Genomic DNA, 14,345 nt, shown 5'->3' with positions numbered 1-14,345 from the left:
TTTCGCTTGGTTCGAGTTCTGGTTCACTTATCAAATTCCATTCATCCCTAAGCAATATACAGTTCAATGCGCAAAACCTTGCGACTTGATCCGCATATCCATTTCCCAGGGAAACATAGTCTTGTCCCTTCGAGTGTGCACTGCATTTTACCACTGCTACTTCCCCTGGCAATTGAATGGCATTTAACAATTCTCTTATTCTTTCACCGTTTTTCACTGGTGATCCTGAAGAGGTCATGAAACCTCTTTGTGACCACAGTTGTCCGAAATCATGCACTATCCCAAACCCGTACTGGCTGTCAGTGTAAATGGTAACTTTCATCAATGCAGAGAGTTGGCAAGCTCTAGTAAGGGCTACCAATTCTGCTACCTGTGCAGAGTAAACTCCTTGAAGCCAAGATGCTTCCAGAACACCTTTTACAGTACATACAGCATATCCTGCTTTCAATATTCCCAGTGCATCTCTTAAACACGAACCATCAACAAAAATAACTTGATCATTTTCTTCCAATCGGGTATCTTTGATATCAGGTCTTGGTTTGGTGCAAAATTCAGTCACCTGAAGACAGTCGTGCTCGATGTCTTCAGCGTTCTCAATTTCAGCATTTTCACTGGGAAACAAGGTTGCTGGATTCAACGTAGTGCACCTTTTCAGCTGCACATTAGGTGATCCCAGAATTATTGTTTCGTACCTTGTGAGTCTAGCACCAGTCATGTGCTGTGTTAGGGAACGTGTCAAAAGTATCTCAACTGAGTGAGGGACCATGACTGTTAAAGGGTGTCCCATCACTATTCCTTCACTCTGAGTGAGGCTGATACCAACTGCTGCTACGGCACGCAAGCACCCTGGCAGTGCTGCTGCAACCGGATCCAAAGTAGCTGAAAAATATGCTACTGGTCTGTTTACGCCGCCATGGGCTTGGGTCAAGACAGACAAGGAACATGCATCACGTTCATGACAAAACAATGTGAAAGGCTTTGTGTAGTCAGGCATACCTAAAGCTGGAGCCCTGCACATGCATTCCTTCAATTCAATAAAAGCATCCATCTCTTCTCCTTTCAGTTCAATTTCATCCAATGCATCCTTCTGGGTCAGTTTCAGTAAAGGTTTTGCTAGGGTTGAGAAGTTGGGAATCCATTGGCGACAGTAACTCACCATTCCCAAAAACTTCCTCACCTCCCTCCTCGTCTTTGGGGGACTCATTTGAAGTACACTTGTTATTCTTTCCTTCATTATTCTCCGTGACCCTTTCTCTATTTGGTGACCCAAATATTTCACTTTCTTCTGACAGAACTGTAATTTTGAAGGAGACACCTTGTGTCCATTCCTTCCCAAATGGTTCAATAGGGCAATGGTGTCGGCTGTGCAGTCACTTTCTGTCTTGGATGCAATCAGTAAGTCATCAATGTACTGTACTAGGGTTGATCCAAATGGCAATTCCAACGCTTCCAAATCTTTCTTTAGAATCTGATTGAAAATTGACGGTGACTCTGAAAACCCTTGAGGAATTCGACACCAACTGTAAACTCTGTCTAAGAATTTGAAACAAAAGAGAAATTGGCTGTCCTCATGAAGAGGCACCGAAAAGAATGCTTGTGACAAGTCGATGACTGAAAACCACTCGGCATCACAAGGGACTTGAAACATTATCACAGCTGGATTTGGTACTACAGGGCAGCATTTAATTATTATGTCATTTATTTTCCCCAAGTCCTGCACAATTCGTACCTTTCCACTTGGCTTTATTAGTCCCATAATTGGTGAATTACATGGACTGCTTAACACTTCTTTCAGTACTCCCTGCTTTACAAACTCATCAATGAGTTGGGCGACTTTCATGAGGGTGTCTTGTGCCATATGGTACTGTGAGGTCTGGGGAAAGGTTACATTGGGTTTTACGGTCACTTTCACTGGCTCCACTCCTTTCACCAATCCCACCTCTTTTCCTGTCATATCCCACACTTCTTTTCCGACTGTTTCCTGTAATTCAGCTGGAATATCTGCTTCAGTGATCATCGGAAAAAGGGTAATCAGAGGATACTCTTCATCGACAGTCTCCATCTCATCCCCTTCTACACTGTCCTCTTCTTCCCCATCACTGCTCGTCTGAATTCTAATTCCATCGTTCGAACACATAATCGAACATCCCAATTTGCACAATAGGTCTCTCCCTAACAGTGATATCGGGCTTGAGTCACATACCACAAAATTATGTGACCCTTGATAGTTACCAATTCTGACTTGTACTGGATCTGTGATTGGGTTCGTCAGGTACCTGTTTGCTACTCCCACTACTTGAACTGTTCTCCCTGAAAGTGGCAAATTTGGCACTTCAATGCTCCTAACAGTGGAACGTGTAGCTCCTGTGTCAACCAAGAATGAAACGCGATGACCCATAACTCTTCCCTCCACATACGGACCCTTTTGATCAACTTCCAAAGATGCTGCAAGCACACAATTTCCCTCCTCATCTGAACTTCCACTCTCCCATACATCGTTTATTCTATTCTCGCTGTGTAGTGGGAATTGGTGTACTGTGCCATTTTGACTCATTCCCTGACCCGTGACCTGTTGAGGAAGCATTGCTTGCTGCTGATTCATTGGTGCTAAGGGTATTTGCATTTGCTGATTAGGTACCATAGGAAACTGCTGTTGCATTGGCTGCAATTGTGTCATTTGCACACGAGGCATTTGCACCTGTTGCGGTTGCATGGGTTGTAAACCCTGCAGCTGATTTATATTGTTTTGGAAATTTGGATTTGGACCTCTCTGTTTTGGTCCTCTCATAGTCTGAAATGCATTGACATCATTGTTTTGCTGACCTACACCTTCCTGCACCATCATTGGGCACTCCCGTTTCCAGTGCCCGACGATTCCGCACGTGTGACATGGCATCACCTTCTTCATTGCCTGTATACCATTTGGAATCATAACGGTATTCAAATCAGGACCATTATTCACAAAACCTCCTCGGCCTCTGTCTCTCATCTGCGGCTGAAACATAGCATTTCCCTGTTGCTGCTGCTGCGGCATCTGTTGTTGAAACCCTTGCAAACCTTGTAAACCTGTCTGAGCTGCTCTGAGCTGCATCACCATCACCTTTTCCTTCAATCTTTTCTGCTTTATCTCAATCTCATCACTGCAGTATTTTGCATAATTCAACACTTCTTCGATCGACTTTGACTGCCAACAAATCAAATGCGATTTAATCATCTGGCTAATTTCGGGTCTCAGCCCTTCCACAAACCTGAACACAAAATGGAGCATGTCCTTTGGCTCAATCGTTTCCGTGCCACTGTAATTTTTGAACGCTTTCAACAACCTCTCATAATACGCGTGTATAGATTCTTTAACCTCTTGAGCGGTCCTGTCAATCCTTTGCCAATCCACATTTTTCGTCGCAAGCTTGGTTTTCAAGTGCTCGATCACTTTGTGGTACAAACTCATTACCGTAGGTGATGGCGTACCTGTGTCCCTATCTCTCTCTGGTTCACTCGTCGGCCAACCTACAGCCCTTTTACAATCTTCCCACAAATCAGCCGGAACCACAATTTCAAATAAGGTATTCAGGTCTTCCCAGAGACATTTCGCGCGTTTCACAAATCTATCCGTTTGTTGATACCACTCAATCGGCTTCTCTCTTAATTTGGGAAAGTCATCCGTAAAGGATTGAATATCGCACCTGTGCCATGGTACATGTACAAGTTTTCCCCCTGCTGTCTCTCTCATTGGTAACATGGTTATCAGATCATCATTCTGTTGTTTTTTCTCACTTCGTTCTGAAGTATTTTCTTTCTTTTTGTCCTTTTTCTTAACCTACCTGCTTTCCCACTTGTCTAAACATCTTCAAACCTGTGCACTCTGCAGTATCTCTTTAAGGTGTGTTTTCATCCCTGCGGATCTCATGTGTTCAAAATCTTTTGTCTCAAAGTCTAACCTGTAACTTCTGCTTAGGTGTTTGGTCTTACCTATATCGATCTCGTTTCTGTCTGCGATTTCTTGTAATTTCTTATGTATGTTGCTCACTTCTCTTGTAATCCTAGGGCACATGTATCTCAGTTCTTCCTCTGTGTATGATTCCAATCTGTTCAAACCCACTGTTCCCTCTACCAGTTCATCTGCCTCCATACCCAACCTTATTTTATTCAGGTATTCTTCTCCCTTCCCACTTGATGTACTCTGTGGGGAGTTCAGGCTGTTGAACCATTGTGTCAACTGTTGCGCGTTCAGTCCCATCAATGTAGCAGTTACATCAACTGCCATCGACGGTTTCTGTAATGTTTCAGTCTGTGAGGTTAACGGTACTAATAGTGGTGGGTGTGACCTTACCACGGTTGACGGAGCACAAATTGGAATTGGACTAAATTCCAAGAAGGACCCAGATCCATTTGGCAGTGCCGCCATCGGAGTTGTCTCTGGAGTGGTTTCTATGCATCTCCTCCCTGTCCCATTCTGTATCATTAACCCTTGGTCGCTGATGCTTGAATTTGCCTGTATGTACAGTGGTACTGGTGGACCTACAGTGATAGGTAGAGATATCGCGTCTGGATTCTGTCTGTTCCCCGAATTCTGTGGCATGTTAATCCCCACATTGTGGTTCATCATTGCTGGCATACCTAACTGGCTTTCTACTACTCGCACTTCTTGTGTCGGTTTTTGGGGCATCGAGAACTGTGTTGATTCAGCTTGAATCAATGTCGGTCTCTGATAGTTTTGTCCTCCCTGCGCCATTGAATCGGAAGTCATTCCCACATTATGCTCATCGCAACAGTGCCTTTGAACCTGTGGCTGATAATTATCAGCAGGTTTCAATGTTGGCACGTCTGGGTACATTCTCTGAATCCGTGGTATTCGTGGTGAGAAAGGCATGTCAGAGCTGCTCGGCCTTTGAGATATTCTCAAATTTGGTGTTACATTACCCTGTATTGGTTCTGGAGGGGCAGTACTAATACTTGAGCCTTTTTCGCTTTCCACGTATGGTGGTGGGCGATCATTCAGCAATTGTATAATGAACTCCTCATCATCTGACTCGTCTCCCCTTTTCGAGTTTCTATTGCTCTCTCCCTCTCTGGACTGACTCCTGTTTGTCTTACAGGTGGCTTTCCTTCCTTCCGTCTCCGCTTCATCAGTAATCGCTGGAAACAATTTAATTCCCTGCAATACGTCTGATCTCCAAACCTTTTGTGTGCTGTCCCATCTAGCATCCGCTAGTGTCTTTTCTACTTTCCTTATTCTTGTCTCAAATTTCTTTTGTTGTTGGTTTCTAGCTATTAGCTCCCAAATCGCTAATGCCTCAAACTGTGCTGGCCTTGGAGGTACTTTCATGTCGTATAGCGCAAATCTCAGATTTTCTAAAACCCTTAGGTTAAACGACCCATGGATAGGGAACGCTACACTTCCATGTTTTTCTGTCAATTTGCACCATTGTTTTAGCCAAAGACATGGCGCTACACCCTTTTCTTCAATGACGATGTAAGCTGGTGTACCCTCAGGCGGTGTTTCTTCTTCTACATTTGCTTTAATATAAACATCTCCCCTCATGGCACTCTTAAATGCTTTGAAAAATTTCATCTTTCCGTCTTTTGTTTTTCTAAAATATGTAATCAATTGGTGACTTTAATTCCCGGAATACTCTTCGCTTGCCTTTCCCCTTCCAATTGTGCTTCACGGACTGCGTCCAATCCGTGCGCGACCCTTCTCACCAACCGACCTATCCCAGCGCGGCTCCTAGTGACGTCACACTCACACACTGCGGCTGACAAAGTCCCGCGGCTTGTCCTCTTTTCATTCGGTTTCACTCATAAACTAATTTCTGCAATATAACGCGAGCACTTAACCAAAAGAATAAAACAGATCTGTCGGTTTACTACAGGAAAGGTAATACAATCGCTTCAGAAACCTTAGGGATTTTTCACTAGCCTCGGCAGTTATTCCATCTTTCTCGGTTTCCCACTTTCGCAAGCAAAATTTGACCCGCAAACTTTACTCTCAACTGATCAATGAACTATTCTAGTGCACTTTAGAATTCGTCAAATCTCAAAGTCGAAATTTTCTTTCACTCTGCAACATTCATACCGACTTGTTGACCACGCCCGATCAACCTATTAAACCGACCAGATCACAACATCAAACAAGTGTCACATACACTTTTCAACATACTCCGGAGTCTCTTGACCTCGCAGGGCCCGTCTCAACATCAACAACCACGTGGACAATTTTTTCTGCTCAAAAGCGCTGCACACACGTGAAGTTCGACGACTTCCCTACTCTCACACCTTTGGAGTAACACTCCTCTAATATCTTTTAACCCCCCTAAAGTCCTCACAAACTTCTCAATTAATCTGCGGCGATAAGCTGTGCAAGCGCAAAACCCTAACTTCACTCATACCGTCACTAGAAACGCCGAAACCATTCTCACACCTCCATGTCCTCCATTCGCAAGCTCTGAGATCCCGGGAAAGTCATTGGGGACTTAGGGCATCATCATCCCTCCAACTTATTTTATCAAAGAAAATTCTAACTTGACTCTGTCTATTGTTCGGATGGGGTCCCAAAGGGCTAAACCATCAATCTCTGCTACCATCAACTGGTAACGCGTCCAGCCCTTATAAATTACCTGTACCTGGACACGTTGGAGGTCGGTGAATCTTTTAACCGAGTCGGGCTCTCCTCATCCTAAAATAGTCGAGTCACTCAGATCAATAATTACTGTAATCGGTAATAAATACCCAATCAATAGGTCAATATAGCACATCAGAAATCAATAACAGTTGGTATTTCGGCGCACCATGACCTTTCAGTCATGAATAACCACACCAGTTTATTAAAAGTTAGTGAATTTATTTCCCTATATTAACAAAGCTAGCACGATATATATATATGTCTCAAAACCAATTGATATATGTATATGAACATTACTAGCTGTCCATAACAGCGGAAGAAACGCAATCTACGTAAAATCTGAATAATGATACACTCTGTTATAGCAATGCAAATCACCAATGTGACTAACTGTATTTGACTAATTGCATACATTCGGTCAGCATAACAAGATTTCAATTCTTCATGATACATTGAATGAAAACCTCGACTAACCTCTAATTAGCATTGGCATGTGGGACTTCATGCAAAACGAATTTAGTCAACACAAATTTGGAAAACTTCTAGCTAGGACTCTATCAAAATAGCAGTTGGTACCTAAAAGGAAAAACACAATGCATAATACTTTTATCCTTTCATATTTACCAAATACAATCAGCATTCAAGAAAAGTCTTCGTCCTTCAGGTACCGGTTGATCAGCATGGGGCAAATTTCAAAGGGGCAAAGTTAAGGGCAAGCTTCCTTGCAGCGGCAAGGAGAATGGGGCAAAGTTACTGCATGGGCAAGACGGGGGCAAATCAAAGTTAAAGTCTCTAGTATGAAAATTCTTAAAGTCTCTTTCTCTCAGATAGAGAAAAGGGCATCAGGGTGTCGTCCAAAATGGAGTCTGGCATCAGGCTTCAAACTGGCATCGAGGGAAAATGGCTGACTTCTCTTTGTCCGGTGGGTTTAAGTAAGAAACATTCCAAATTCTGCAGGGTCTTCCATTGGAGGGTTCATAGGTTGGCTTCAAATTGTCCAATCAAAAATTGTCTTTTACTAGCGCCCATTTATGCATACACTGTCCTTGGAGCCTTGGAACACAAATTGTATCATGGTTTGGCAATTATTTTACTATCTGTACCTTCATTGTCCGCACCTGCAGAGACTGACCTTGTATGAAAGGGGATGTAACTGGCCTAGCACGAAACCTTGGAGATAAGTGTACCAGCCAGTTTCTACTGGAAAAATACAACTTCAAGCAAGAATATATGTTTCATTAGTTCAAGGAAAATCACGCAGTTAGAATTTGAGACCAGGCAACTAGGCCAAAGCCTGTACTAAATTTAAGCTAAGCAAAACAGTTTTCAAACAAGAAATTATGGCATACATTTGCGATTATGACGGATTACTACATTTTTCAATACTTCATGATTAATAAAGCTCGTTTACAATGATGGCGAACTACCCCGAGGGCACAATTTCCCTCGTACATATTTTCTTTTACTAAAATCACACTTCATTATATTTATTGATTACTCTGTATACATGAATATATGTCGGACCTTCTTTTTCTGCGTCATCACTCCTTGTATCTCTAATGCCGTAATTGGCTCATCTAACTCAAGGGGCTGTTCTGGTGTTATAGTAGGCAGCCGTATGGATTATAAATACATGATAATATGGTCCGAGAGGGCAGTGGTTGTAGTCATGTATAGCAGGATGTAGTGGCGGGTGAGTTCAGTGTGGATGTCAAGCTGTGCATATAGCCTTTCACCCGTCACTGAGTGTATCCCTGCTATCGGGCCATTCCGATGTTCCTACCAGATTAGCCAGGCGAGCAGTGCATCTACTCTATCAGCTGTGGTGTGTGTCTTGGCCGAGTGGGTAGTGTATCTGAGGCACAGTAGTCATTCCAGGAGCAAGTGTTCCTGTCTGGTCGCCATCAGGCAGGGTCTGCAGGTAGACATGTGTGCTACTACTGTTTCAAGGTGCATTACTTTGTACTCTATGCCAAGAATGTTCTTATCAAGTTTCAACGCATGTTCCAATTAACACCCAGGCAGAGTCCCTGTAGCGTCACTTTAAAGGCATCCCACTCCACCAAGCATGTGGTCGCTGTATTAGTGTTATGCTCAAAGTAAGTGTTAATGGCCACATCAATCGAGGACCGGAACAACGGGTCCTCCAGTGCCGTCGGTTGCAGGCGCCAGGTGGGTAAAGGGGAGTGGTCGACTACCCCATGGTCAAGTATTGGGGGTTGAGGTCTTAGTGGGTGTGGCCAAGGTAGTCAATGTCTATGAGGTTTGGCATAAGGCCATCTCTTTCAACTAATCTGTCCATTCTGACGTGTAGGTGATGTGGTGCAGAATAGAAGGAATACACTCAGTTAGTAGTGTTACTAGAGCACCACATCCGTGAGTTGCCAGCTTTGCAGACAGTCTCAAAGTGTCTGAGCATTAGAGGTAGCCACAGTATGGGGAGGGGTAAAATCTGCCTCTAATCAGGACATAGACAACTTCTGTGTCTGTCAACACTTCTTCAGCTTTAAAGGGCACTCCAGAGCGAACCCAAATGAGTGCTCCAATGGTGTATGAGGAATAACCTGTCGCATACATGTGTCTGCGCCAGTGGTGCTGTAGTCTGGTCACCTCTGTTGTGTCAAACGAATCTCCTGCAAGAGTGTTATGTGTATGGAGTCTCTCCCAAGGTAGGTGTAGATAGCATACCAGTGTTTAGGAGATTGGATGCCTGGCACATTCCACAGTATGATTTTGATAGGTGTCGTGTGTATAGATGTCGAAAGTTATCAAGGAAGCACCACCCCGAGGTTTGGTCGGGTGGGGCCACGAGTCGCATGGTCAAATATGATATCCATGAAATCCTGCTTACGTAAAATGTTAACTCAAACAAACAACGTCAACAACCTCAAATGAGAGAACATAGCAATTACCATTGGGACGATACACACTGGGCTGTGTTCGTCCAAACTTATAATTTCAAGTTTCACACTATGTTATGTGAGGTCAGGTTCGTGCAGCACAGTGTGATATCGAAGCTCCCAGTATCGTGAGTGCCCCCAATGTGACAGCAATCAATGTTCATCTTCCTCTTGATGATGCACCCGCTTCCACAGGAGCAGCGTCAGGTGGGAAAGGAGGAATGCAAGAGCGGGAGGTTTTCACATCCTACTAGGGGTTGCATCTGCAAGATCCCAGTGTCCACGGGTGAGTAACCAATTGTTGTGAGGCCTCAGGTGGCTGAGCAGAACGCATGGGGAGGCCGACAAGTTCACACCATCAGATCAGCAGTCTGCGGCGTCACCTCTGGCAGTGGTTCTGACTTTGTGTGAAGGCCAAGTGGACGTAGAGCTGTCATCACCAGAGGATCGGTCTGCATCGTCGTCTGCGTCAGAGGGTGCAATGCAGCAGATTGGTGAATCGCCTTGCGTCATTCTTTGAGTATTTGCTTTAGATTGGGCGTCGCTCTAGGTGACAGGGGTCGCTGTCCTGATTGCGGCGGTGCCCTCGACACAGCGCTTCATACACATTCTAATCCCCTTCTCTCACCTTGCTCTTGCACAAAGCCCTTCTCTTGTGCACCACTCCTTTGAAGCACTCTTCTTATACTCTGCAGTCCTCTTTCACACTCCGCACCTTTTTCATTTCATATAAATGACATATATGCAGATGGTGCTGAATGTAAAATTCTATTTATTACTGAAGTTGCGTGTGAGTAGGGGCCAAAACATACAAAGGGCGAATCTTCAAGTGTGTCATGATGACCCTCCTTTCCCTCAACAATGGCAATAAATATAGCATGCTGCTCACAGCGGAGCAGAATGTACAGGCTGCGCCATTCTGCTTTTAGATCAAGTGCAGTAAATATAAACAAAGGTTGCAGTAAGAGGGAATCGCAATAACCACCCCTTGTGAGAAAAGTCTAATTTCTTTTACTTTGTAAAAATATTCTAGAATGCAGTGTGTGATGCAATAAGCAGTGTTTTCAATGCACTGCAGTTAGTGTAAATGGTTATATAGTTGTTATTCATTTTTTTTTAAAAACATACCTACTACGTAAAAGCTCAACGGAGAGGTCAAAGGTTAAATAAGTTGTTAGAAGTACTTCCTGGACCCTTTTAAGTCATAAAGTGCTGCTGAGGGATGGGTGGTAAAATACACAGAAACAGACCACATTGAAAGTGCATTGGAGAGCATGCAGTGAATATACCATGATTATGGCATTACTTTCCTTCCTTCATAGTTCTGTGATGCAGTTTGCTCCACCACTCAAACCCATATAACTCATCTCCTACTCCTCCAAGATCAGTTCCTCAAGTAACACTTTTCATTTCTTTTGATGTGTCTGTTGAAGGAAAGGCAAAAACCTGGACAAACAAAAAAGCTATTCTCACACTTTAGTGTGGGGAAATACAAAAAGGTTGATTTTGTGCTTGTTATAGCGATTGCAAAATCAAAAAATAATGGAGGCTTTGATGAGCGAATGAGAGAGTTGTCCCTCTGATTGGATGTAAAGGGCAATATAATTCTGGATTTTATGATAATCAAAAGTTGGCCCCATCTTGATAACAGGGGTGGGGGAACACTAAGCAGCCTACAGGTGGCAAAGAGGGTTAGATTGGTAGCTGCAGGAAGCAAACAACACATGATGCCCAGGGACTGTATCATAGGTGTAGGCACACATTGGCGTAGATTTACACCAAATCTATCTGAAAAGTGGCACAACTCGTGTGACGCCGTAAACAATTTTAGCCTTTCCTGACAGCAGCGATTAGCATTCTGGAATTTGTTTCATATTGAACCTTGCAATTTTGTGTTTGAAAACCCCAGTCTACAAAGTGCCGTTGGCTGATAGCCTGGGTTCTAGGTTGTGGTGTGTGTATTTTTTAATCTTTCACGGTTGTATTTCTCCGTATTTGTTTTTTGGTAGTTTTATCTGCATGGATGTATCTTTTTTTTTAGTTTTGTAAAAAGTTGAACCTGCAACTAGTACAGTTTCACTTTTATTTAAATAAGGATGCAATCACAGTTGGATGACTGATGGGTGTTAGTACTCTAAGAAGACCTATGCGAGGCACCACCTAAATACAATAATATCATATTCAGATATTAGCATTGTAGTTTAAGCACATGAACTCATGCACCTGTTAAAAGCTTCATTAGAAAACCTTTCCCCTTTTTTTAAATCCCTTGTGAGTTTGCAGAGCAATTAACCCGGCCGTCATGATTGACAGCATTGAGAATAATTCAGAATAAGTCTTCATTTTCATTTTTCACATTTCAAATAATTGCATTTGAAGAAACGGATGATTTTCCACCTGTATATGTAAAATCAGACAACTAGGGACTCACTTATGACGAAGGACTGTCTGGAGGTGTGGCGCATTACATTTCCCCACATGGCAGTTAACAGAGATGAAACATGACACAATGTACTACACAGAAGGAGGGAACGATTATGGTTATTTTGGATTTGGGAGTCGTGAAGAAGATCATGACATCCGGGTACTGCATAAAGCGAATTGCACAAAATCCCCTGTTGCTGAAGGGAGGGTATTATGTCTTCGTGGATGCAGAATGTGGTTAGTATATTATGTCATTTAGATTTCTTGGAGAGAGACGTGAATGCAGGGAATTGGTGGTCATTTATTCAATTGGGGCCTTAGGATGGGGGCATCCCTTGATACCATTAAAAATGTAGGGGTGAGTGGAGTGCTAAACAATGCCCTGGGATTGCATGGGGTGGCAGCCGACTTCACAGTATATTCTTGATGTTGCAAGGATAGGGATATGCTACTGCAGCCTGTGACAGGGTGTATCCTGATGGTTAAGGGGTTACAGGGAGGGAGATAGAACCTGAACCTGCGAAAAATGTAACATTTGATAGACCAGGGGCTGAAGAATGGCTTCTTAAGGGTTGCTCTAACTCTGCAGCACTTCACACCCCATCAACATCAGGGACAGTGTTAGACCTGGCTTCCTTGGCGTGATCTTCCCTGCCTTTTTTGCCTCTGCTTCTCATGTGTTGACTGTATGCTGGAATCTGTTTTTGGTACTCTGGGCATTTTACCTCTGCTGACCAGTGCTAAAATGCAAGTGCTCGCTGTGGAAATTGTATGTGTAATTGGTTTTTCTATGATCAGGACATTTGATTTACTAGTAGGACCTAGTAAAGTGCACTAGAGGTGACCAGGGCCTGTAAATCAAATGCTACAAGTGGGCCTGCAACACTGGTTGTGCCCCCCACATGAGTAGCCCTGTAAACATAGCTCAGACCTGCCACTGCAGTGTCTGTGTGTGCAGTTGTAAACTGCTGATTCAACCAGGCAAGTGCATCCACTTGCCAGGGCTAAACCTTCCTTTTTTATACATGTATGGCACCCCTAAGGTAGGCCCTAATTATCTCCATGGGCAGGGTGCAGTGTATGTTAAAGGTGGGACATGTGCTGATGTGTTTTCCATGTCCTAACAGTGAAATACTGCCAAATTAGTTTTTCACTGTTGCAAGGCCTATCTCATAAGTTAACATGGGGATTGCCTTTAAATATCTTTTATGTGCAGTTTACCTTTGGGAGCAGATGGAGGTATGCAGTTTGGGGTCTCTAGACTCACAATTTAAAAATACATCTTTTGGTAAAGTTGTTTTTTAGATTGTTAACTTGAAAATGTCACTTTTAGAAAGTGGGCATTTTCTTGCTTAACCCATTCTCTGACTCTGCCCACTTTTGTGTTCCCTGTCTGGGTCAGACGGACAGTTAGGCTGTTTGTGAATCTCCACTAGGCACAGACACAAATGGATCTGGGGTGTAGCCTGCATATCTTGATGGGCCATCTGAGCTAGAGTGGAGGGAGGAGTGGTCCCTTGCACCTGAATGGGCAATGCCTGCCCTCACACAATGCAGTCTCCAACCCCTGGTGTGTGTCTGGAGCCAGGATTGGGCAAGGCAGGATCTTGTGAACAACAGAGACTTTCCTTTGAAGTTTGCCTACTTCAAAGGCAGAAAGGGGTATAAGCAGTGGACCCCAAACCCCAGATTTTCAGATTACTTCTGGAACCAAGAGGAACCTCTGCCAAGGAGAAGAGCTGGGGGAGGAGTACTGCCCCTTTGCTTGTGCTTTGCTGGATTGGCCTGCAGTTGCTGCTTCTGCCTGAAAGAGGACAACGATTGGACTTTGTGGTATATTCCTGCTTGTGAAGAATCTCCAAGGGCTTGGACTGAGCTTGCCTCCAGTTTTGAAGTCTCAGGGCCATCAAAGATTTCCTCTGCTAGCACCGGGACTCTCTGCTGAGACTCCTGTCCTGCCAAGTGGTTCCCTACCCAGTCCCTGGGCCCTTGAAAGGTGAAGCTGGTAGAACAAAGACTAAAATCCACACACCGGAAGCCATGCTGGGAAAATGTCAACACATTACCTGCAATGCAACTGTAAAAATGACGCGCCACCCACCTCGCGGCTGAAATCGATGCATCACCTACATCACGGCTTGAGAAATGATGCAAACACCCCCTTGCGACTGCTGAAAACTACGCAAACCCCACGCATCACGGTTTTCCCACACAATGCGACCAGATTTCTCATGCATCGTCGCTGGGTCTCAAAATCATTGTAAACCTGCAGGCATCCAAGGTGCCCTGCCTGGAAATCGACGCATCACTCACTTGTGGGAGAGAAAAATGGTGCATCGCCTAACCGGCCAGAGAAGAAATGACGCACAGCCTCACTTGCGAGTAAGAAATCAACACAT

Source organism: Pleurodeles waltl, chromosome 9, assembly GCF_031143425.1.
Source record: "Pleurodeles waltl isolate 20211129_DDA chromosome 9, aPleWal1.hap1.20221129, whole genome shotgun sequence".
NCBI classification, from domain to species: domain Eukaryota; kingdom Metazoa; phylum Chordata; class Amphibia; order Caudata; family Salamandridae; genus Pleurodeles; species Pleurodeles waltl.
The sequence above is the reverse complement of the archived record's forward strand: the minus strand, read 5'-3'. Positions refer to the sequence as shown.